The sequence below is a fragment of the Rhinolophus sinicus genome, chromosome 2 (assembly GCF_057876585.1).
Source record: "Rhinolophus sinicus isolate RSI-liver-muscle chromosome 2, RSI-T2T, whole genome shotgun sequence".
Taxonomy (NCBI): Eukaryota; Metazoa; Chordata; class Mammalia; order Chiroptera; family Rhinolophidae; genus Rhinolophus; species Rhinolophus sinicus.
In genome coordinates, this window is record NC_142502.1 from 91700130 (window position 1) to 91706129 (window position 6000).

Below are 6000 nucleotides of genomic sequence, written 5' to 3' on the forward strand. Positions count from 1 at the left end.
CCTCTGCATTGCCTGACTGCAACTTCCAACAGGGTTGCATTCACGAGTCCCACAGGACCACAGTAAACAAATAAGCAGTTCTTAAGACATACACATGCAAACACTTGCAGAGGTTATGCCTCTGGGGGCTGAGCACAGACAGAGCAGGCGAAAGCTCCAATCTCCCAGTCTTTCCCTGAAAAGGGTTTGATTACACACTTTATAAGCTGCTGCCTGAGAGTTCAACTTTTAATTATCGTGTTTCCCCGAAACTAAGACCTAGCCGGACCATCAGCTCTAATGCATCTTTTGGAGCAAAAATTAATATAAGACTTGGTCTAATGCATCTAACCATCAGCTCTAATGCATCTTTTGGAGCAAAAATTAATATAAGACTTGGTCTTATATTAATTTTTGCTCCAAAAGACACAGGAGAGCTAGCTGATGGTCCGGCTAGGTCTTAGTTTCGGGGAAACACGGAAGCACACATCTAGGGGCTGGCTGTGATCCTCCCCAGAGCCCAGGGGAGCCAGTGGGCACTCCCACACCTTCTCCCCACCTGCTCACTCCAACAGTAAAACCAAGTTGCTGGGATCTCTTGGGAAGGAGCTTGTCCACACATCTGGCACCCCAACTTTTTACAACTGCTGCCTAAAGAACAGACTCCTAAATCATCTAACTCCAACAGCCAACAGTGCTTCCATCATGCGTCCCAGAGAACTATAGCAAACAATAGTAAACAGCAATCTAGATGCAGCAAAAGCAGTTCTCAGAGGGAAATTTATATGTTAAAAAAAAAAGAAAAGTCTCAAATAAAAGACCTAACTTTACAAATAAAATTAAGTAAAAGGAATCAAGGAATAATAATCTACACATTAGAAATTACAACCTAATTTTAAAATACAATTAGCCAGGGGAAATGTGTGTCTCACATATGTAACTTTTATGGATAATTAAAGCAATTCACTTTTCATTCTCACTATTTCAGAGATTTTAATACTTTTATGGTCAAAAATTTTGGATTGTGTATTGTATATGTATACCTATTATTAGATTAGGAGTCAACGTACGTGATTTGTAGAATTATTTGATATTGGGCACATCACTTGAGCTTTCATTATTTCCTATTCCTTACCTACCAAGTGGAAATAAAAATTTATCCTCTAGTTATCACACAAGGTGTTTGTGAGGGCCAAATGAGGTAATATATATTAAAGGAGGTCCAAAACTGGAAAGTACTATACAAAAATAAGAAATGTTAGCTATTGCATTCTAGGTGATCCAAGGCTATTGTAAACATCACTGTTGGATACTGGCATAAAGGATGTCTTGTGAGTTGTCTAACTACTCAGTGCTGCTTGTTCCTCACTTCATAGACCAATACGTCATGCTTTTGTGAGTTCTGGAATCTTCTTTGTAGAATCTAGGCTGTGCTTATTAAATAAATCAAAAAGGAGTAAAATGAGTCTCAGCATTGGGCACTGGGGAATGGCTCAGGCCCAGGGGACAGAAGATGGGCAACAGGTAAGAGCTGAACGTAGAGAACTAAAGTGAGTGTGTGTGTGTGTGTGTGTGTGTATGTAGGCACACCTCGTTTTATTGCACTTTGCTTTGTTGTGCTTCAGTTTCTACAAACTAAAGGTGTCTGGAAACCCTGCATTGAGCAAGTCTATCACCACCAAAGAGATGAATTGCCGAAGGCTTAATTGACGGTCAGTACTTGTTTTTAGCAATAAAGTATATCTTAATTAAGGTATGTACACTGTTTTTTTAGACATCATGCTATTGCACATTTAATAGACTACAGCATAATGTAAACATAACTTTTATATGTACTGGGAAAACAAAAAAATCCATGTGACTCACTTTACTGTGATATTTGCTTTATTGTCGTGGTCTCGAACCGACCCTGCAGTTATTTCAGAGGTATGCCTGTACACACATATATAACCTCTATTTCTGTTTCTTATCAATGTTTTTTTTCAACTTTTTTTCTTTAAGTGTGTTTTTCCAGGACCTGTCAGCCCCAAGTCAAGTAGTTGCTTCAATCTAGTCGTGGAAGGCACAGCTCACAGTGACCCATGTGGGTATCGAAGCAGCAACCTTGTTGTTAAGAGCACCGCGCTCTAACCAACTGAGCTAACTGGCCGCCCCTATTATCAATGTTTTAATTACATTAAAAGGGCATCAATTCTCTCGTCTTTTAAAATATCAATACTCTATTTTTGTGTATAATTAAAACTCTGATGATAAATTTTAAAGTAACCTCCCCTGTAGTCTCATGTAAGAGAAAAATGTAGGATGTGATTTCTTGTCCTGTGGGACTTTCTTCTTTCCCTTGCCACCCAAATTCAGTTCTTGAGTACTTGTGTTTCTTCTATACACACGGAGTCAGTTCTGAGAAGAGAAGCTATGTGAAAAATGAAATAATCAGTGACTTCTCGTGAATATTGCATTTGACTTTCTGAGTCATTTTGATTCACAGAGGTAAGAATCAGGGTTTAAATTAGGCAATTTCTGGTGGGGCAAGTTATACTGTTCCTAAAATGGAACACGGAGAACGGAGGTGTACCCATAGTGTAAAATGACTCACCATCAAGCACAATTAGACCTTCTCAATTGCCTGCCAAGTGCTCGACAGGCCAGGGCTCAGAGCTGCCTGTTAAAGGTGCCCCTGACTTCTGGTAATCTTGCTCAGTTACTGAAAACTATTGATCCGGTTTCCACACATCTCAATGTTAATCGGCTTGTCCTCAAGCGTTCCCATGGACACCACAGACCAACTCGACCTGCTAAATAAGCAGTTGATTCCTATTAATATTTTCTCTCTTCTAAGTTAAAGAGTTAGACATCACCAATTGAAGCAACTTTTAATTTGTTCTTAAAATAGGACAAACATTTCTAGATGGCCCACTCATATGAGTCCCTATATTTGACTGTGATTCAGCAATATAATTGCGATCACAAGAGATGGTATCAGAGCAAGACCAAGACGGGAGGAAAAAAGATCACAGGAGAGACACAGTAGGCAATACAAACTTTGAAATCAATGAATTTAAACCCCTGATTTATAATTTCTTAGCTATTTGTGATTATCTATCAAAATGGACATATAAAATACAGATACTCAGCTCTCAATACATTGATCTTAATAATGCAGGAAAAAACACTTCTATTATGGCATATTGCCATTTCTGGCTGCAATGTATATGTAATCTGCATAATAATAATCAATTGAAAACTCCAAAATGCCTGCAGGAAAACAACACAAAGAAACAGAAATCAATCTCTGTCTTTTTTATTTTGGTTTGAGGTTGTTGTTGTTTTTGTTGTTCTTTTTTTTGAACCTTTTATTTATTTTAAGTGTGTTTTTCCAGGACGCATCAGCACCAAGTCAAGTAGTTGTTTCAATCTTGTTGTGGAGGGCGCGGCTCTCACTGGCCCATGTGGGGATCAAACCAGCAACCCTATTGTTAACAGTACTGTGCTCTAACCAACTGAGCTAACCGGCCACCCCTCGGTTTTGGTTTTTGATTTGCTGATACTTAACGAAAGTTATACTCTAGACAAATAATGATGATAAATGTCAACATTCTCCACTGTAGCCTGTGTCCCTCAGAACAGCCCTGGCTTTATCTGTGCTTTCCATTGTTTTCTAATTGAGTCTCCTTCAAGGACAGACTGTGTTTACTCCTTTGTTCTATGTCCTGCAGCACCGTGCACAGTGCTAGGCACGTAACAGACGCTACCAACGGGTGAGAAAGAACTCAGGATTCTATTGTTCTCAGCGCCCTGAATGCCTTTTGTGACAGAAAGTTAAACTTTAGTCAATTATACAGATACCGTCAGTTAGGTTGGCCCTCTCTTTAAGGGAACTTAACTCTGTTTCCTGGCCTGTTGCTATTTGAACTTCATACTTTGTTGTTGTGGAAACAGGACACCGTTTACCCTTATCTTATGTACCCATAAGAGAAGCACAATTGGCATTACAGCTGCATCTCCACAAATCTTCTGAGACATCTGTAAGGGGGCCAGAGAGTAAAATACTCTTGGAGTAGTGCCCAACCCCCAGTGGAGAAAAAGAGCTGACATACTTTGTCGAAGAATGTGTCTTCTCTGGCCTTTTCTACTTCCTACCCCCACCACTAGGGATAAAGAGGGGGCTCCAGAAACTCACCCTGCGCAATAATCTAGTCAAAGCCTTACCACCATTCCTTCCCTTGAATCCACACTACTCACTTTATCCCTGTTTATGAGAAAAACCTCAAAATCCCAAATCCCAAGGTCACCCCTCATCTTTTACATGGTAGTTCCGTAAGGCTCTGCGTATCCCCGGTTCTGTCCCTGCTTTCCACCTCTCCCCAGATCCTGAGGTGTTTCCGCTCTACTGTCTAGATTCCCAGCAACTCACAGAAGACAAATCCCCTTTGTTGTCATCCTCTTCTCTAAATGTTTCCTCACCTTTTTGTTCCAACAGAAACCTGGTCCTCAGGGAGACACTGTATTCTGCAGCCAACTCTAGTAGTGACCATTTTCCTCTAGACCTAGAAGGGAGTAAGTGTCCTCCTTGCCCACCCGCTAAGCTTCATGTGGCTTTCAGGCCATTCTCCTCCCTTTAATTTTGAACTCTTTGCAACTGTCATCTATTGATCACAAGTTATTCCTCCTCATTTTCCAAGGAGACCCTTGGTTAATCACTCACTCTGATGCTACTTTGGTCCTAATCCTTAATAATTTCAATATGCTTGTAGTTGAGACTTGCTCACCTGAGCTACTGCCATGGTCGGGGCCTAAGACCTCACTATTACCATCATTTACAGAGCTGTAGTGCCTCCATAACCTCAGGTGTGTACGTCCCAGTCTCCGTCCTCTAATACCTCGTGCTAACTATCCTTCCACCCCACTGACACCTACTTACATCTCTTTACTGTTCCTCACCTTCTTGATGGTTTCACTGCCCTCTGAAATTCCATAGTCAATCCTTAACATACACCCTTTACTCCCTCATTCCTCTCTCACTTGCTCCCACACGCTTGGCAAACAACAACTAGGTTAAGCCAACTGTGGAGACAGCAAGGAGTGCAGTTTCCAGGCTCTCGGCCTCACGTGGGAAGGTGCTCGCTCAGGTAGTAAATGGCCATCAACTGTGATTGGATGGCCATCAGCTATGGCTAGTTGGCCGTCAGCTGTAACCAGTGAGCCATTGGCCACTAATATAACTGCTGTGCCTACGCTAGCAGCAAATGGGGGCTAACAAGAAAAATGGGGGCTAGCAAGAAGATGGTGGCTGAGCCTGCAAGCGGCACAGTGAGGGTTGCAAACAGTGTGCTCCTGCTTCCTGTGTCTCCAACCCAGCCACCAGCAAGAATATAGTGGTATGACTCCCCTATCTGTGGCTCCGTGGGTGTTCCTTTTTGGCCTCACCATATCCTGCGTTCTTATGTGGGGACTGATACTAGAGACCCCGCCTGACACCCTGCATGACACCAACCCATAGTCTTCTCTGCCTATACCTTCTTTGACTTTATGACCATAAAAATCAAGTGGGTCCCTTTATGTTGTCCGGCAGTCAAAGGATACCCCTCCCTCCAAAATGACTATGCCACATATTCTCTCCCCCCAAGTCCCCATGCATTCTCCTGTATCCTCACTCTCATACAATGACTTTCTTCCTATTTTACTGAGAAAATTGAAGCAAGTAGTTAAAGAACTTCCATAGACTCTCACCACTGCTGCTGCCCACCCATTAGGAGCTGTGTTCATTGACTCTTGCTTTCTACCTGCTACCAGAACTATCTAAGTCAGCCCCAACCCCTGGGTACTAGATCACAGCTATGAGAAGTTTTACATGTGCAAATCATATTAATATTTCTTAACTATAAAAAGCTCTAAAGGAATATGAAAAGCACATTTCATAACAATTTGGCAGTTGAGGAGATTTTATTATTATTCTTAACGTAGGCAACAGATTAAAGAGAGAAAAGATGTGTGTGAGCATTAAAACTGACCATGAGCAGCAGT